This window comes from Saccopteryx leptura, chromosome 2 (genome assembly GCF_036850995.1).
Source record: "Saccopteryx leptura isolate mSacLep1 chromosome 2, mSacLep1_pri_phased_curated, whole genome shotgun sequence".
Lineage (NCBI taxonomy): Eukaryota > Metazoa > Chordata > Mammalia > Chiroptera > Emballonuridae > Saccopteryx > Saccopteryx leptura.
Window position 1 is genome coordinate 319078012 of NC_089504.1, and position 20315 is coordinate 319098326.

The 20315-nt window shown below is 43.7% G+C and overlaps 1 protein-coding gene and 1 non-coding gene across 5 annotated transcripts in view; one reads left to right on the forward strand and one right to left on the reverse strand.

The window, feature by feature from the left end:
• EZH2 (enhancer of zeste 2 polycomb repressive complex 2 subunit) overlaps positions 1-20315 on the reverse strand; it is a 66049-nt gene that overhangs the window by 37931 nt on the left and 7803 nt on the right. The gene's annotated exons all lie outside the window — the stretch shown is intronic.
• TRNAV-AAC (transfer RNA valine (anticodon AAC)) lies at positions 5565-5640 on the forward strand. The gene has a single exon. It is a non-coding gene; the product is annotated as a tRNA-Val (tRNA).

Consider the following 20315-nt stretch of genomic DNA (forward strand, 5'->3'; position numbering starts at 1 on the left):
GAATTAAGACAGAGGAGAGATCAAAGGGACCAGAGGAAAACAGAACAGAGGGAAAGGGAATGGTAGGATGGAATAAAGGCTAAAGGGAAGGGAGGAGGGAACTATAGGAAGGGGGGTAAGAGAGACGTTGAGGGGAATACGGGGGAGGGGGAATGCATTCGGGGCAACACTAGAATCTATGTAAACACAATAAATTAAAATAAATTTAAAAAATAAAAAATAAACCAAACCCACTATCCTGAGCACCACGCCCTTGTAACCTAGCTTTGTCCCACTAGAGCAGACTCGGTTGGTTCTGCTGCCCCTTGGGAATTTCCCACCACTTCTCTGAGGACCATCACCTCCAGGAGGAAGCCTGGGGTCCCCACCTAGCTGAGGCCCATCACTCCCTGCAGAGCTACCAGTACAGGGTTGGACATATGACCAGAAGTAGTCCAGTCACAGTGAGAGTCTCAGGAGGGTCCCTACAACTTGAGGGCCAGAATGCTCACTTTCCCACTGAGACAGTGAACCTGGAAACGTGTCCCTGAGAATGGCTGGAAGCCAATCTGCTACCACAAGAGAAGAGCGGGCAAAGAGAGCCAACAACAGAAAAAGGAAAAACGCCCAGAGCCATGAAAGGGAGCCTAGTCCCGCCGCTGGGTCCTGGAGCAGACATGCTCTGCCAAGCCAACTCTAGCACCTGTCAGTCAGGTGAGCCAAGAAATTCCCTATTTTCACTGAAACCAGTTTGGGTGAGCTTTTCTGCCACAAGAAATACAGAAGGGGTCTGAGATATACTTAGTGTTGAGAGTGTGCACACACTAACCCTGTGTGGACAGAAGATGGGCTCTCATGTCAACGTCATGACAAGTAGCAGTTACATGTGTGGGCGGCTCTACTCCCCACGTAAGGAGCTTCTTCCACACTCCCAGGTTTCTACAGCCCCAAGGATGCGGTCAAGACACACCCTGCCACTTCTTGGGTAACAGGGCCACACAGAACCAGGAATCAGCATTCTTCTCTATGCTGTGCCGTCCAGCCCTGGTCCACTTGTGAGACCCTTTACCTACGATAACATTCCTGCCCCTCCTTACTCAGTTGCCAATGACTGAGAACATTTTTTGAAGTTCCCTGGGCCTTGTTCAGTGCCCTTGATCCCTTTCTTTAAAGGTTCTGCATTCCTAAAGATTTGCCAAATCCAGATATTAGCCATCTAGTTAGTCTTGCTGAGTCCCGTCGTTTCTACTTATTGGAAGAAAACAAGTAATAAATTACCCTTTCCAACTAAATTAACAGCATTCACTTTCTCTTAACTGAATACCATACCAAGTAAGGTCAAATCCAGACCCAACAAAATTTAAGTATGCAATTGCAATATTTTTGATGTCCCTTTCAGACTAAAATGTCTTTTTACTTCACAGCAAGACTGCCATAAAATTGCCTATTTTGAAAAATTACCAGTCTTCAATAGTGCTTTTAATGTTTAAAATTCATTGAGGACATCTGTTAGCCTCACTTAACAATTTCACTTACTTTTTAAGCTAAAATCCATTCCTTTAATAAACTCAAAAGTAAACTAGTGGTAAATAGATTTTGTAGGTAAAGATATAGAGAACATAAAGATAACCTACACGGACACAGAGCTGGAACTACTGGTGAGGGAGAAAAATTACCTGGGAGAAGTAGATCTTATGCCAGAGGGAAAACACAGAACACCCACACCCCCATAAGCAAGCCAGGACTTTGAGAGGCAGATGTAAGGGCCACGGCACTCCACCCTGTACTCAGTCAGGACTCAACAAGAGAGCAGACCTCAAAAAGCTACAAGGATTCCCAGGCCAGGCGGGTGGGGTTCTAGCTCAGCAGGGAAGGTACCATCACGATGAATAATATGGGACAGATAATGTGGAAGCAGCACTCCCCATTCCAAACTCGGTTCAACAATAAATAAGTTGGCATTTGTCCTATTAAATTCTAGGTCCTACCTACAGTCTTAAACAAAAGGCAAGAGCACGGACTCTAAAACCCAGCCCACTTGTGTTCAGACCCCCATTCTTTCATGTGCTAGCTGTTCATAAATTTGGCCAAGTTATGAAACATCCTTATGCCTCTCTCCCCTCATGAAAAAGAGATTAACACAAGTATCTACCTCATAGTGGTGTTATGAGAAGCAAATTTATATAAGCTGCATAAGACAGTGCCATAGATTGGCTATGAAATACACAAATAGCAAAGGAGTAAGATCAGAAATTACAACATTCACATAAAAAAAATTGAGACAATAATCCAGTGTGAAAAGTCATTTTTAAAATGACAGACTGTATGCAAGTAAGAACAAAGCAGAATGTCAAGGGGTCTCAGGAAGGCATACAGAGTCGACAATAAATCTATCTGTATCGAACTCTATGATAACCCATGAAACGGGGTGAGGGGAGGAGCCTGCCCTATGCAACTCGGCAAATCTGTGTTCTGACTGCATAGAGGAAAGCTAAAGATAAAAAGAATGGGCCACGGGCGCTGGGGATGGCTCCTTGGCCTCTGCCCCAAACGCTAGAGTGGCTCTGGTTGCGACAGAGCAATGCCCCGGAGGGGCAGAGCGTCGCCCCCTGGTGGGCGTGCCAGGAGGATCCCCGTCGGGAGTCTGTCTGACTGTCTCTCCGTTTCCAGCTTCAGAGAAATACAAAAAAAAAAAAAAAAGAATGGGCCAGCCTGACCAGGCGGTGGCGCAGTGGGTAGAGCGACGGACTGGAATGCAGAGGACCCAGGTTCGAGACCCTGAGGTCGCCAGCTTGAGCGCGGGCTCATCTGGTTTGAGCAAAAAGCTCACCAGCTTGGACCCAAGTCGCTGGCTCCAGCAAGGGGTTACTCGGTCTGCTGAAGGCCCGCGGTCAAGGCACATAAGAGAAAGCAATCAATGAACAACTAAGGTGTCACAACGCGCAACGAAAAACTAATGATTGATGCTTCTCATCTCTACATTCCTGTCTGTCCCTGTCTATCCCTCTCTCTGAATCTCTCTCTGTCTCTGTAAAAAAAAAAAAAAAAATTAAAAAGAATGGGCCATAGCCTGACCAGGTGGTAGTACAGTGGACAGAGCATCGGACTGGGATGCAGAGGACCCAAGTTCGAAACACCGAGGTCGCCAGCTTGAGCACAACAAGATCATACTTGAGCCCAAAGGTCTCTGGCTTGAGCAAGGGATCACTGGCTAGGCTGGAGCCCCAAGTCAAGGCACATATGAGAAAGCAATCAATGAACAACTAAGGTGCCACAATGAAGAACTGATGCTTCTCATCTCTCTCCCTTCCTGTCTGTCCCTATCTGTCCCTCTCTCTGTCTCTATCAAAAAAAATTTAAAAACCCACAAAAAAAAGGTATATAAATACTACATACTTCAGTTGGTAAACTCCTCACAGTGGTTCCAATTACAAATAAAGCAGGAGTGGAGACAAACTAGAGTCACTAGTATCAGTGTGAACTCATACTTAAATATATGTGCACAGATACAGAAATATAGACATGTACACATACGTGGCTTAGCAGACATACATCATTTCCCAGCTCCATCCACAGAGAACCAAGGAGTGACAGTCCAGCAGTGTGCCCAGAACTGTAATCTTTTCTACTTCCATCTATCTTTCTTTGTTCTCCAGTACAAGAAGCAGAGCACTGAAGAAATGGCTGGTTCTAGGCCTGGGGCAGGGAAAATACAAGAAGAGCCTGTAGCAGCAAGTAAGGAACTGCTCAAAGGATGAAAGGAAGGGGACCCATCACAGACAGGAACCACTGAGGGACCTCCGCATGGCCAAAGTTGGAATAATTTGAACAGCAAAATAAATCACAATGGTATCATATTAAAACCAAATCAGTGTAAGTATCCGTAAGTCCATGATGTAAAACATGATTAAACAACTAAGTAAATGGGGCATAAGCGACAAATCTTCCTTACAGGGAACTGCAGAAAGTTCTGTATCCCGGACACTCCCTACTCTGAAAGAAGCACTAGGCCTCCCAGTAAGGGTGGCCTAGACTCAGTGAGCTGCTTCCACAGCAATCCGGGACGGAAACAGTCAATGATGCCACAGTGGAGAAACGTGGAGGACACTACCATGACTCAGTGACCATGGTTAAAGCGTCAGTGGTAAGCATTATTGCTGTCATGTGCCCCAACAATCCTCATACCCATAACCTCAGTCTAATCGCACAAAAACACCAGCTCAACCCAAACTGAAGTGCATTTCTACAAACTCCCTGACCAATACTGCTCAAAACTATCAAGGTCATTAAAACAAGGAAAGACAGAAATGGTCACAGATCAGAAGAGAGTAAGGAAACAACTAAATGTGACGGTGTGTCCTGGACTAGATCCTGAAACAGAAAAGAGAAAAAAGCTGGTAAAACCCAGGTTAGTTAACATACTAATGTTTTTTTTTAATTTTGACAAATGTGCCATAATTATAGAAATCTAAAATTATTCAAAAATAAAGTTAAGCCTGACCTGTGGTGGCGCAGTGGATAAAATGTCAACCTGGAAACGCTGAGGTTGCCAGTTCAAAACCCTGGGCTTGCCTGGTCAAGGCACATATGGGAGGAGTTGATGCTTTCTGCTCCTCCCCCCTTCTCTCTCTCTCTCTCTCTCTCTCCCTTCTCTATAATAAATAAATAAAATCTTTATTAAAAAAAATTTTAGCCCTGGCCGGTTGGCTCAGTGGTAGAGCGTCGGCCTGGCGTGCAGGAGTCCCGGGTTCGATTCCGGGCCAGGGCACACAGGAGAAGCGCCCATCTGCTTCTCCACCCCTCCCCCTCTCCTTCCTCTCTGTCTCTCTCTTCCCCTCCCGCAGCAAGGCTCCATTGAAGCAAAGATGGCCCGGGCGCTGGGGATGGCTCCTTGGCCTCTGCCCCAGGCGCTGGAGTGGCTCTGGTCGCAACAGAGCGACAGCCCAGGAGGGGCAGAGCATCGCCCCCTGGTGGGCAGAGCGTCGCCCCCTGGTGGGCGTGCCGGGTGGATCCCGGTCGGGCGCATGCGGGAGTCTATCTGACTGTCTCTCCCCGTTTCCAGCTTCAGAAAAATACAAAAAAAAAAAAAAAAAAGATTAAAAAGTAATCAAGTTACACTACCATTAGGTAAGAACATTTTGTTTTTTCTGATTTTTAGAAGGAGAGAAGGAAAGAAGAGAAGGGGAGAGATGAAGGACAGAGGAAGGGGGAGGAAGAGAAAAAGGGAGGGAGAGAAACAGATAAGAGAAAGAAAGGGAGAGATAAAGGTGAAGCGAGGGAGAAAGAGGGAGAGAAAGGGGGAGAAAGGGAGGAGAAGGAGGAGAGGGGGAGAGGGGGGAGAGAGGGGGGAGAGAAACGGAAACAGGAACAGATCTTTGCCCCATGCAGCAGTAAGCACATAACACAGAAAAGAGCATCTGAGTTTAGAGTATAAATAGAAGTGTTAACATAAACCAAGCCATTCAATAAATATTTACTAACATCTCATACATGCTAGGCACTATTACAGAAACTGAAGACTGAGCAATAACTACAACATCCAAAACACTGATCTTGTAGAACTTAAAATCTACTTGAAACAATCAGCCCTGGCCGGTTGGCTCAGTGGTAGAGTGTCGACCTAACATGCAGGAGTCCTGGGTTCAATTCCCAGCCAGGGCACACAGAAGCGCCCATCTGCTTCTCCACCCCTCCCCCTCTCCTTCCTCTCTGTCTCTCTCTTCCCCTCCTGCAGCCAAGGTTCCATTGGAGCAAAGATGGCCCGGGCGCTGGGGATGGCTCCTTGGCCTCTGCCCCAGGCACTAGAGTGGCTCTGGTCGCAACAGAGCGACGCCCCAGAGTGGGTTTTTTATTCCAAGTGCTAAGGTGTCAAAAAGTGTCAAAAGTTTTTGCACACCATTGCTTTCCCACTGTTTGTGCATATGTCAACACAGTAAAAAAACAATTTTTTTAAGGCAAGTAACATCTCAGCATTATAAAAACCATCCTACCTTCACAGACCCTAGGAGGTCCACAGACCTGCCTTAAGTACAACTGCTGTTAAGTATACCCAGAATCACGTGACTCGGAAACCATACCAACACTCCGAATTTTTCCAGTTGCCTAGCAGAGAGCCCAGAACAGGCAGTATAGTCACATTCTGTATTTCTAAAATATAAGAATGACAACCTAAAAATCACCAGTCTTGCAAGTAAAATGGGGGGGGGGGGGGAGGGCCAACTTTAGTTTGGCATGCATCTGTGCCACATTAAGAGACTAATGTCTAAGGCCTGACCTGTGGTGGCGCAGTGGATAAAGCGTTGACCTGGAAATGCTGAGGTCGCCGGTTAGAAACCCTGGGCTTGCCTGGTCAAGGCACATATGGGAGTTGATGCTTCCTGCTCCTCCCCTCTTCTCTCTCTCTCCTCCTCTCTCTCTCCTTTCTAAAAAATGAATAAATAAATAAAAATTAAAAAAAAAAAAAAAAAGAGACTAATGTCTAATATAATCTGTTTTACACTGCTTGTTTCACCCATCGGTCCTACTCGTCCCCACGGACAGTAAGATCATTTCATCACAGCCACTCTTCTGACCCTCCTGCTGTCTTAAACCTCCCAGCCTCCCAGCCAGCTCCCCACAGACTCACACTACACTGCAGATAAACTGCAATCTCATTCTAGAGACCATTCTCTTCCTAGAATGCCTATTTTTATTTATAAAGGAGAAAAATGAAAAAAAATACACAAGCTCACTACTGCTGGACCCAACCATTCCACTCAAATGATAGCAGAAGAAACTTCTAAAGCTTCAGTTTGAAGGACTTGGAAAGCCACGAATAGGGATTTTATCAACCAGCTGATAAGAATTTAGGGAACATTCATAAAATGCTAAATCCTCTGAGACACAATTGTGTAAGGTACAACAGACAACCTAGGTGCCTAAACTTCAGTGGGTCACTTGTACTTGCGACTACAGGTGAGAAAGTATTATGCATTTGTGTTCACGAAGTGTTTAGGAAATAGATACACCAGTGACTAGTATCAAAGGAAAAAAGATCATATTTGTAGCCCTGGTTCTAAAAAGGCACAGGAAAATGACAGAAATGTGGTAATCTTAGCTAAATGATAAAAAAAACATTAACTTGATTGTTACAGCAACAGAGAGGAGACTGCAGTAATATAAATACATTTTCCACAAAAATAAGATCACTCTCCTCCTTCCAACAGAAGAAGAAACTAAACTCACAAGTTCACCACAAAGTCTACAGACCAGCACTCCCATGTTTATTTCAAAGTTCTACCAGTTTTACAAAGACAAGTCTGAGAAAAGAAATGGTCACATAAATTTACACCAACTGGAAAACTGACAGATCATAAATATTTTAAAGAATCTGCTGCTTGACCTGTGGTGGTGCAGTGGATAGAGTGTTGAATCCTGAGTTTGCTGGTTCAAAACCCTGGGCTTGCCCAGTCAAGGTACATAACAGAAGCAACTACTATAAACTGATGCTTCCTGCTCCTCCCCACCTTTCCCTTTCTATACTCTCTCTCTAAAATCAATAAATAAAATCTTTTTTTAAAAAAAGATTTGCTTGAACAATATATGAAACAGATTAACTAAGCTGACATCTAGAGGTTCAAGTTTTCTTTGAAAACTATGCTAATCTAATTTATAAGCTAAATCCTCTCATTTTGTTGGGTATGTCCTCAGTTTACTGAGACACTGTTGGAGGAGAAATGGAACAAAAAATTATAAACCAGAAAAAGCTAGAAGTATGATATACAACTCACTGCAATGCAAGGATGAGCCATTAGATACATATTACTTCCTCAGCACTACACTTGATACAAGCAAACAATGAAAATGTAGGTAAATCTGACGCCAGACAGTCTTCCTAGGAAGTCTATTGTAAATCTTACACCTCAACTAAAACAGCAGCTAATGCAAATTTAACAACTACATTGAACAAAATTTTAAGAGAAACTCCATTTAGGGTAAATACAAGCAAACTGTCCACCATTCCAGCCAATGAGTGGAAGTGTGCCTAAGTGAGCGTGCACTACGCAACAGGAGTCTGCGGTTCCTACAACCTGCTAGGTGTCTTTCGCTGTATTTAGCAACTCAGAGCAAGTCTAGTGCTAAAAGATAAGCACTTTTAATACATCATTGGCCCCTGAGCACACAAACCAACAACCCTGTGCTCAACAGAACAGTGATCTGTTCTCATACTGACAGCAGACAGGTAGGTAGACATGAGTAGAGCAGAAGCCATAAGCCAGGTACAGAATGTCACCAGGACAGAAAGTCTCAGATGCCTAGCAACAGGCAAAAAACTAGAGAAAATAACTATTATAGGCTAGGACCTCACCCCCAAGGTGATCTTTCCTTCCCTCCTATGTCATCAATCATGTGGTTTAGGGCAGTGGTTTTCAACCTTTTTTACATTTGGGAACTGGTGAAAATAGGAGAATTATTTTGGGGACCACTAAGGCAGAAATCACCCTGAGCACAAATGATGTGACTAAAATAACTGGGTCTACAATCCTCACACAACATCAGGGTGGTTCATTCTTTCACAAATCAGCACAAATGAACTTACCGGCGGATCAGCCCCTGCAGGTGAAAAACACTGGTTTAGACCCCCTTAGAGGAGAACAAGGAGCTGGAGAACAGCCTCATCAGACTTCCTTACAACAAAAGGAACCAGACACAGGCGTTGACAAGACAGTCCCCCATAGGACAGCTTAAAGAAGAAAACAGTCCCTCCCAGCAAAAAGAATCCTTGCCTCCATCCCAGACAGCTAGGCCTCCTGATCGAGGCTGATCTACTTGAGTTCTTGGCTTGAATTCTTCGCCAATCTAGAAATGAGACCACTAAAAATACTAGAGGGACAATGGGCTGGTTCTGGATCTCATAAGAAAGTATTATTGCCTGACCAGGCAGTGGCGCAGTGGATAGAGCATCAGACTGGGATGCAGAGGACCCAGGTTCGAGACCCCGAGGCCAGCTTGAGCGCGGGCTCATCTGGTCTGAGCAAAAGCTCACCAGCTTGAACCCAAGGTCGCTGGCTCGAGCAAGGGGTTACTCGGTCTGCTGAAGGCCCGCGGTCAAGGCACATATGAGAAAGCAATCAATGAACTAAGGTCTCGCAACGAAAAACTGATGATGCTTCTCATCTCTCTCCATTCCTATCTGTCTGTCCCTGTCTATCCCTCCCTCTCTCTCTCTGTAAAAAAAAAAAAAAAAAAAAGTATTCTTGGCCCTGGCCGGTTGGCTCAGTGGTAGAGTGTCGGCCTGGCGTGCGGAAGTCCCGGGTTCGATTCCCGGCCAGGGCAACAGGAGAGGCGCCCATCTGCTTCTCCACCCCTCCCCCTCTCCTTCCTCTCTGTCTCTCTCTTCCCCTTCCGCAGCCGAGGCTCCATTGGAGCAAAAGATGGCCCGGACGCTGGGGATGGCTCCTTGGCCTCTGCCCCAGGCGCTAGAGTGGCTCTGGTAGCGACAGAGCGACGCCCGGATGGGCAGAGCATCGCCCCCTGGTGGGCATGCCGGGTGGATCCCGGTCGTGTGCATGCGGGAGTCTGTCTGACTGCCTGCCTCCCCGTTTCCAGCTTAGAAAAATACAAAAAAAAAAAAAGTATTCTTGATATGGCACCTTCCCAGGAACTTTTCATGGGTGATTCTGCTGGCATCCTGTCATCGCCTCATACACTGACTTTATTATACTTAAACCCCCAAATAAGACACAATTCTCTCTTCTGATGACAATCAAAAATGGACTCCAACTACTAATCCCAGACGCTCTCAGTATTTCCAGGCATCCCACAACCCATTATCTGGTAGTTTCAGGACTTAAGTTTAGTGGATGCCACAAGGAGGTAAGCACACTTACAAGTGCCATTTCTTTAATCTGTGGACACCTCACCGAGACCCCCTCAGAAACATCTATGGCCCATCTCAGCTCTGAAGTTCACTTTTCTGCTAAGAATAGTAGTAGCTGCAGGACAAGATGAAAGTAAAGGAGGTAGGGACAGTTATGAACTATATAGCCCTTGCATGATTTTCTATTACTTAGGGTTCATCACAAATATATTGCTGAGGTACTAGAAACTTCAAACCCTTCAAAAGTATTATTTACGCCCTGGCCGGTTGGCTCAGCGGTAGAGCGTCGGCCTGGCGTGTGGGGGACCCGGGTTCGATTCCCAGCCAGGGCACATAGGAGAAGCGCCCATTTGCTTCTCCACCCCCACCCCCTCCTTCCTCTCTGTCTCTCTCTTCCCCTCCCACAGCCAAGGCTCCATTGGAGCAAAGATGGCCCGGGCGCTGGGGATGGCTCCTTGGCCTCTGCCCCAGGCGCTAGAGTGGCTCTGGTCGCAGCAGAGCGACACCCCGGAAGGGCAGAGCATCGCCCCCTGGTGGGCAGAGCGTCGCCCCTGGTGGACGTGCCGGGTGGATCCCGGTCGGGCGCATGCGGGAGTCTGTCTGACTGTCTCTCCCCGTTTGCAGCTTTAAAAAAAAAAAAAAAAAAGGTATTATTTACAATCAATGATATTTTTCAGTATTTGTTTTACCAAATATATTGTTTATTGAATTACTGTATTCCTATAAAATGACATGTCACAGCCCTGAGATAATACATGCTTGAGTCTCCAAAAACCTATGGAAATGCTATCAAGAATTCATCAATGACAGGGAAACCATCTGTATAACCGCTGCTGGTCCCTCCATGCAATTTCCAGACCAACATGAAGGTGTCCAGGCAGGAAAAACAGACTTCTGTCCCAGCCCATCCACGTGGAAAAGAAGGAGAGAGAAGGCTAGCATGACTACCTAACACTTAGGATTTCTTGTCTAGAGAAGATAGGACATCTTGCCTGACCAGGCGGTGGCGCAGTGGACAGAGCATCGGACTGGGATGCGGAAGACCCAGGTTCGAGACCCCGAGGTCGCCAGTTTGAGCGCGGGCTCATATCTGGTTTGAGCAAAAGCTCATCAGCTTGAGCCCAAGGTCGCTGGCTCCAACAAGGGGCTACTCGGTCTGCTGAAGGCCCACAGTCAAGGCACATATGAGAAAGCAATCAATGAACAACTAAGGTGATGCAACATGCAATGAAAAACTAATGATTGATGCTTCTCATCTCTCCGTTCCAGTCTGTCCCTGTCTATTCCTCTCTCTGACTCTCTCTCTCTCTCTCAAAAAAAAAAAAAGGGGACATCTTGTTTGGTAATCTCGTTTACAAACTGGTCTTTCCCTAGCAGAAAATGCCTCTTTCTAGAAGGTCAAAAGTATCTCACCATTTATCTGAAGAGCCCTAACAGGTGAAGACTGAGGCACCCAATAAAGGAATTTCCGTTTCTAGGAAATGTGTATGTGCTAGAGCTAGCAGTTTCAGTTACATGCTATTAGTGGACAGCAGGTGACACCAGGCAAATGTTTATTTTTAAAAAACTAAAAATTTTTAAATTTTATTTATCTACAAGAATAAATTCTATAGGAAGAATTGGTAAATGAGCATGTACTTGCCAATCTAGATTTATGTGAAGACAAAACTACTATTTTTCATTTACATTACAGACAATACTACTGTCTGAATAGTATTTCACTTCTGGCCACCAAATGTATGGTAGTTTTTCCGACCGCAAACAATTCTGGATGACCAGCCAGGTGGCTTACACTTTTACTCCACTCGGACACTATCTACCTGGAGACAGTGTGGATCCCACAGGTTAAGGGCTCAGTCCCACAAGACTGCCCCCACACATACTTCCGATGACAATCCTAAATGCAGGTTGTCGTCTGTGCTTCTTTCTGTCAGGCTATTAATCAGAGGTACCCATAACCCCCCTTGCTTGGGTTCTATTAATCTGCTAGAGTGGCTCACAGAACTCAGGAAAAGTTTCCTTACTAAATTACTGGGTAAGTGTAAAGAGACAAAATCCAGAACAGTCAGACTTATGAGATGCAGAAGGGAGAGGCGAGGAGCTCCCAGCCCTCCCTGAGCTCATCTCTCCCCCAGCACGCTCCAATTCTCACCAGCTCAGAAGCTCTACGAGTCTCACCCCTTCTGGGTTTTACCATGGCTTCTTCACATAGGCATGGTTATCACTGTCCATTGGTGATTGAACTCAGCCTTGTCCTTTTCTCTTCCCTGGAGGCTGGAGGAGGGGTCTGAAAGGTCCAATCCTCTAATCAGCTTGGTCCCTAACAACCAGCTCCCATCCTTGAGTTCCAGAAGTCATCTTATTAACATAAACTCAGGTGTGGCTGAAAGAGTTTGTTATGAATATCAAGACACACCTTTATCACTCTGAGTTTTAGGAGCTCTGTGCCAAAAACAAGATGAAGACCAAATATACATATTATAAAACATAACATCCCAATTTGTTTACAAAGCTAGTGTAGTCAGATTCATCATAGTCCTAAAATATATACTTTAAGGTACTATTATGCCTATAATGCAGAGACAAAAGAGAAAAAATAGGCTTATAATCAGAAATAGATGTTTTATTGGCCGATTAAATACCAACTAAGGAGCCCTGGCCGGTTGGCTCAGTGGTAGAGCATCGGCCTGGTGTGCAGGAGTCCCGGGTTCGATTCCCGGCCAGGACACACAGGAGAAGCGCCCATCTGCTTCTCCACCCCTCCCCCTCTCTTCCTTTCTGTCTCTCTCTTCCCCTCCTGCAGCCAAGGATCCATTGGAGCAAAGTTGGCCCCGGCACTGAGGATTGCTCCATGGCCTCTGCCTCAGGCACTAGAATGGCTCTGGATGCAACAGAGCAACGCCCCGGATGGGCAGAGCATCGCCCCCTGGTGGGCATGCCGGGTGGATCCCTGTTGGGCGCATGCGGGAGTCTGTCTGACTGCCTCCCCGTTTCCGGCTTTGGAAAAATACAAAAAAAAAAAAAAAATACCAACTAAGGAGATTCACATTTATCCGTGAGGGTAATGTAAACTTAAGTCCAATATTTCTCAAATTCTCCAGAGAAATAGTTCCAAATGGGTTACAAACCAAGCATCTCACATCCTAGTATTTGAGCTAAAAAGGACCCAAAGTAGTAAAAGTCTATTCCCTAAAAAACATTGGTCCTCCAGGCTGTGTGAACCCAGGCAGGTCACTTACCTTCACCAATTCCTATTTCTTTATCTGCAGAATGGAGATGCCCTCTTGAACACAGGAAAAATGAGATCCACAGAGCTACTTGCCAGGGACACACAACTAGCTTAATGGCAGAGCTCAGCCTTTATAGCATAACTTGAGCACTGTATTTCAGGCAAATATTCTCCAGAGACATTACCATTTACGGGGCAAAATGGGACAACTCACACTCATCATTTCCCTTCTCTAGGTCTGTTGAAGCAACATTTCTGCCATTTGAAAGTCCTTATTGATTACTTTACAAGGGTATTTCCCAATCTTTTCTGACCCATAAATACTTTGTTTAACAATATATCTCATAGTATCCATTAGGGTTTTTTAATTTTTTTTTTTAATTTTTTTTTTTTGATTTTTTTTTTTTTTTTGATTTTGGATTTTTTTTTAATTTATTCATTTTTTTAGAAAGGAGAGAAAGAGGGAGAGGAGAGAGAGACAGAGAGAGAGAAGGGGGGAGGAGCAAGAAGCATCAACTCCCATATGTGCCTTGACCAGGCAAGCCCAGAGTTTCGAACTGGCGACCTCAGCATTTCCAGGTCGACGCTTTATCCACTGCGCCACCACAGGTCAGGCCCATTAGGGTTTTTTTAAAGTAATTTTGCAAATTCTGCTTGCATTATTAAATAATTTGAATATAAAAACATTTTAGATCAGAATTTTATAAATAAGGATACTCATTGCAGCTTTTTTCTACCTGATGGACCAGTATATATATGGTTAAAAAATTACCAGAATCTGGCCTGACCAGCGGTGGCGCAGTGGGATAAAGCGTCAACCTGGAACACTGAGGTTGCCAGTTCGAAACCTTGGGCTTGCCTGGTCAAGGCACATATGGGAGTTGATGCTTCCTGCTCCTCCCCCTTCTCTCTCTCTCTCTCTTTCTCTCCCTTCTCTCTAAAAATCAATAAATAAAATATATAAAAAAAAAATTACCAGAATCTTTCACAATATTCAACAGACAGTGAATATGTTTCCCATTTAGCACATGATATATGGTATTTGTGTTTTAAATAATTAGAATAAGCCTGACCAGGTGGTGGCGCAGTGGATAGAGCGTCGGACTGGATGTAGAGGACCCAGGTTCAAGACCCCGAGGTCGCCAGCTTGAGCACGGGCTCATCTGGTTTGAGCAAAAAGCCCACCAACTTGAACCCAAGGTCGCTGTCTCCAGCAAGGGGTTACTCGGTCTGCTGAAGGCCGCAGTCAAGGCACATATGAGAAAGCAATCAATGAACAACTAAGGTGTTGCAATGCTCAATGAAAAACTAATGATTGATGCTTCTCATCTCTCTCCGTTCCTGTCTGTCTGTCCCTGTCTATCCCTCTCTCTGACTCACTCTCTGTCTCTGTAAAAAAAAAAATTAAAAAAAAAAAACTTAAAAAAAAATAAATAAATAATTAGAATAATTTTCGACAAATTTCAAAAGTGAAATGCTTGGTTTTCAGGCTGCATGTAATAGGCACAGGGCAGGTTCTCAATAAATAGTACTTAGTTCTATTATTTGTAGGTACATGGTAGGTACTCATGTTCCTGCAAATACAGTGACATTTCACTATAGGCTATGGCATCAAAAACATACAAAAGCTGCTTAATGATGTTTGAAATTCTCCAATTTAAAGAAAATATGCAATTTTCTTACATGTTTGTGTTCTGCTTACGAAGCACTTCTCAAATGTTCTTTAGTATCAAAAACCATAGCACTAAAATGTATAGTCATGATTGTTTTGTCTTCTTGACACCTTTTTTTTTTTAAATTCATTGATTTTAGCAAGATAGGAAGGGAGAGAAAGGGGAACATCCACCATTTCCTGTATATGCCCAGACCTGGGATCAAAGTGGCAACCTTTGGGCTTCAGGATGATGCTCTCCAACCAAGCTATTCTGCCAGAACATTTTATTTTTTTGACATTTCTTAAAACGTTCTAGAAGTCCTGGCCAGTCGGCGCAGTGGCAGAGCATCGGCCCAGTGTGTGGATGTCCTAGATTCAATTCCCAGCCAGCCACAAAGCAGCAGCAACCATCTGCTTCTCCATCCTTCCTCCTCTCATTTCTCTCTCTCTCTTACCCTCCTGCAGCCATGGATCGGATGAAGCGAGTTGGCTCTGGGAACTGAGGACAGCTCCATGGGCTCTGCCTCAGGTTCTAAAAAAATGGCTCTGGTTGCAACAGAGCAGGGGCCCCAGATGGGCAGAGCATTGCCCCTAGTGGGCTTGCCAGTGGATCCCACTCAGGCACATGCGGGAGTCTGTCTCTGCCCCCCCTCCTCTCACTAAATTAAAAAAAAAAAAAAAAACTTACTAGAAACTTCTTGATACGCTATGTATTGAGTTAGCTCATATGAATGCAACTGGGGGATAAAGATCATTCTTATACTTTTTCTTTTGAGTTGACATGGTTTCAAGTCATCCTTAAATTAGTTTAAAGAATTGCCTAACCAGGCGGTGTCACAGTAAACAGAGAGTCAACTAGAGATGCTAAGGACCCAGGTTCGAAACCCCAAGATCCCCAGCTTGAGAGTGGGATCATAGACATGACCCCAGGGTTGCTGGCTTGAACCCAAAAGTCGCTGGCTTGAGCAAGGAGTCACTGGCTCAGCTAGAGCCCCCCAGTCCAGGTACATATGAGAAAGCAATCAATGAACAACTAAGGTGCCACAACTATGAGTTGTTTTTCATCTCTCTCCCTTTCTGTTTGTCCCCGTCTCTCTCTCTTAAAAAAAACAAACAGGGTCTCTTTGTTCATTTTTTCCATCATCAGAGTTCAAGTTTTTTACCTTAATCAGTATTTTATTAAGGATATAACTTAAAATTTTATAATACTACCTGACGGCAAATAGCAAAGTTCACTGAGTGATACACAGCAGAACCATGCAAAATTCACTTGACAGGATCCTGAAAGCTTTACTCTATAAGCGGCGGTGCTACTTCAATAATCATGTACTGAGTTGCTGCTAAAGTGCTCTCAAGTATTCAGGGCTCTGGTCCTAATTCAATTTCACAAAATATTTTTTTCTATCTACTACGTACAAAACCCTTTCAAACCTCTACCATATAGATAAGTAAAACAGAGCTTAAAATGAAAGGGAATAAGAGAGAGGAAAACCCAAGAGATGCGTTGTATTTCTTTCTAAGCAGGAGAGAAGGGGTCTGATTTGGTTGGGAGAAGGGAGGGGTGTTTTGAGCCCAACAGGTTAATCAGTATCTTGACATGCTAAAATGTAAGGGAAGATATTTCAGAAAGAGGACAGAGCACAGACTGGCCATATGGAACTTCCTGGAAACCAGTAAAAAGGTCAGTCAAGTTCACCAGGGGAAAGGTTTAAGAAAATTACCAGGGATATGACTACTCAAAAGTATTTGGACTGTTCCCTAGGCTGCCTGGAAGAACAGCTTCAAGATTTTCTTACTTGCCTGACCAGGCGGTGGCGCAGTGGATAGAGCGTCGGACTGGGATGTGGAAGGACCCAGGTTCAAGACCCTGAGGTCGCGAGCTTGAGCATGGGCTCATCTGGCTTGAACAAAAAGCTCACCAGCTTGGACCCAAGGTGGCTGGCTCAAGCAAGGGGTTACTCGGTCTGCTGAAGGCCCACGGTCAAGGAACATATGAGAAAGCAATCAATGAACTAAGGTGTCGCAACGAAAAACTAATGATTGATGCTTCTCATCGCTCTGTTCCTGTCTGTTCCTGTCTGTCCCTGTCTATCCCTGTCTCTGACTCTCTGTCTCTGTAAAAAAATAAATAAATAAATAAAAATAATGTCTTACTTTATCAACAACCATGAAGACCAAGCTGGGCGATGACATGACCATGGCATCCAAAAGATGCTTTTAGGCTTATACCCTCCCCCTTTATTAAACAGAGAGAAGGGTTCATGTACTACTTGTATAATGAAAAAATAAGTATTATGGGGGTAAAGTAGATAATGAGCAAAAGAACTGATACTTTGTGGAAATAAAATAGTATGCAGAAATCAAGTATATATATTCCCAAAAGCCATCTGTTTATATAATAAAAAAACCTACTTAACTGTCAAAATTGGTAGACCAAACATGGTAATTTCATCATACCAGACTCTACAATCAAGGTTATTTTTATTTTAAATATTCTCATTTATCCTATGAAGAAAAGAATTATGAAAATGTTTAACTCACTAATAAATAAAAAGGTCCAAATTACCCAAAATTGAAAATGTAAAAAATTACCAAAATTATCACTTTCAAAACTAGTTTGCTTAACTTAAAAATTCCCCATGCCAAATGCCTAAAACTATCCATACAAATATCATCATTTCCATGGTTCTGCAAACATGTAACATTTTGTTATACTACAAACGAAATGATTTGTGGGTTAAGAATAAATTTGCTAGCTGTGGCCAAATAGCTCAGTTGTTTGGAGCACAGTCCCAAAGTACTGAGGTTTCTGGTTCAATTCCCAGTCAGGGCACATACAGGAACAGATTGATGTTCCTGTCTCTTTCTCGCTTCCTCTATCAATAAAAATCAATAAATAAAATCATTTTTTTTAAAAAGGATGAATTTGCTTTCACATAATTTAACTGAATTTAAACAAGTATGCTTCCAGTATTAACATTATTTAACTCGATCTGTATACTGTCAAAAATATACAAAAATCAATATAAGAAATTAAAGAGAACATTTGTAATAAATCGAACAGAATGTACAGTGTGTCCGTAAAGTCATGGTGCACTTTTGACCAGTCACAGGAAAGCAACAAAAGATGATATAAATGTGAAATCTGTATCAAATAAAAGAAAGACTCTCCCAGTTTCATACCTATTCAGTGCAGTTCTATGTGGGCTCAAGCACAGATTTTTTAGGGCTCCTTAGGTAGCTATCCCGTATAGCCTAGACAGACTCGTCACTGACTGATGGCCTACAGAACAGGGTTTCTCCACCAAACTGCTGGTTTCCTTCAACTGCTTATCCCACCAAGTAATGTTATTCCTATGTGGTGGCGCTACGTTATAAACGCGCCGATATTCACGTTGCACTTTGGTCACAGATTCTAATTTAGCGAGTCACAGAACACAGTGAACTTTCCTCTGTACTGTCCACATCTCAACTGGCATGGCCATGGACTGCTCCGCTGTATACACGGTGTTACGTCATCATCTGTGCATGCGCACAGGCTGCCACATCATCCTACAGAAACTGTGAGGGTTTTAGCCTGACCAGGCAGTGGTGCAGTGGATAGAGCGTCAGACTGGGATGCCGAGGACCCAGGTTCGAGATCCCGAGGTCGTCAGCTTGAGCGCAGCTCATCTGGTTTAAGCAAAATCTCACCACCTTGGACCCAAGGTCGCTGGCCTGAGCAAGGGGTTACTCGGTCTGCTGAAGGCCCACGGTCAAGGCACATGTGAGAAACCAATCAATGAACAACTAAGGTATCGCAATGCGCAACCAAAAACTAATGATTGATGCTTCTCATCTCTCCGTTTCTGCCTGTCTATCCTTCTCTGACTCTGTCTCTGTAAAAAAAAAAAAGAAAGAAAGAAAGAAAAAGAAACTGGGAGGGTTTTTCTTTTATTTGGTGCAGATTTCACATTTCTATCATCTTTTGTTGCTTTCCTGTGACCGGTCAAAAGTGCACCATGACTTTACAGACACACTGTATATAACCAGAATATATACAGACCTTTTAAAATAATGAAATAATCACAATTATTTTTTTTTTTTTAAATAAATTTTTATTTTAATGGAGTGACATCAATAAATCAGGGTACATACATTCAATGAAAACATTTCCAGGTTATCTTGTCATTTAGTTCTGTTGCATACCCATCACCCGAAAAGAGATCATCCTCCGCCACCCTCCATCCAGTTCTCTCTGTACCCCTCCCCCTCCCCCTCACAATTATTTTTTATCACAATTTTTTAAATGGGCACAAGCCTTGACCAAAAAAATGTATGTAAATGACCAAACTTAAATACCATCAAAGATGTTCAATATCACTGATTACCTGGGACATATAAATTAAAATCACAGTGAGATACTTAACACTCATTAGATGGCCAAAATTTAAAAGACGGCAGTAGCATCAAGTGGTAGTGAAGACATAGAGACACTAAGTACTGTTACAGCTACAACTCAAACCAGAATACTTCACACAAAAGGGCACAATCACTTGGGAAAAGTTCCTCAGTTCCTTATAAAGTTAAATCAGTTACCACACAAACCAGCAATCTAACTACAAGGTGTTTACCCAAGAGAAATTAAAAGATGGTCCTCAAAAGACTTACACAAGTGGTCATAGCAGCTCTAGTAATAGTAGCCCCAAACTGGAGACTGCCCAGGTGTCAACAAGTAAATAAGTAAACAGAAGCTCCATATCCACACATGCTGCAGATGGCATTTCCAGTCTACCTAAATCATTACCAGCCAGAAGCAGCGGTCATTGGGACTTGGACGTGAGCTGCAAAGTATAGAATTGTGACAACAATTCCAGTGCCATGCGGACTTTTCTTGGATGTGGACTTTTCCTGGACTCCTGCTCCCTGTGACAGCTCCTAACAGACTGAACTGGGGTTGGGTTGTATGTTTCAGGGATTTGGCTTAGTGTTGGGGCCAACTTGGACTTGGTGAACATGTTAAGGACACTACTCTTTTATGGATTCTTGCTGTATTGGCCAAGAGTTTGCTTAAAGGCTTTAGTCACTGTAAAAAAAAAAAAAAAAAAGAATAGAAGACTAGATAAAGAATATGTGGCACATATACACCATGGTATACTATTCAGCCATAAAAAATGATGACATTGGATCACTTACAACAAAATGGTGGGATCTTTCTTCATAACATTATATGGAGTGAAATAAGTAAATCAGAAAAAAACAAGAACTGCAGGATTCCATACATTGGTGGGACATAAAAACGAGACTAAGAGACATGGACAAGAGTGTGGTGGTTACGGGGGGGGGGGGGGGGGGGGAGGCACAAAGAAAACTAGATAGAAGGTGACGGAGGACAATCTGACTTTGGGTGATGGGTATGCAACAGAATTGAATGACAAGATAACCTGGACATGTTTTCTTTGAATATATGTACCCTGATTTATTGATGTCACCCCATTAAAATAAAAAGTTATTTATGCCTGACCTGTGGTGGCGCAGTGGATAAAGCATCAACCTGGAAATGCTGAGGTCGCAGGTTTGAAACCCTGGACTGCCTGGTCAAGGCACATATGGGA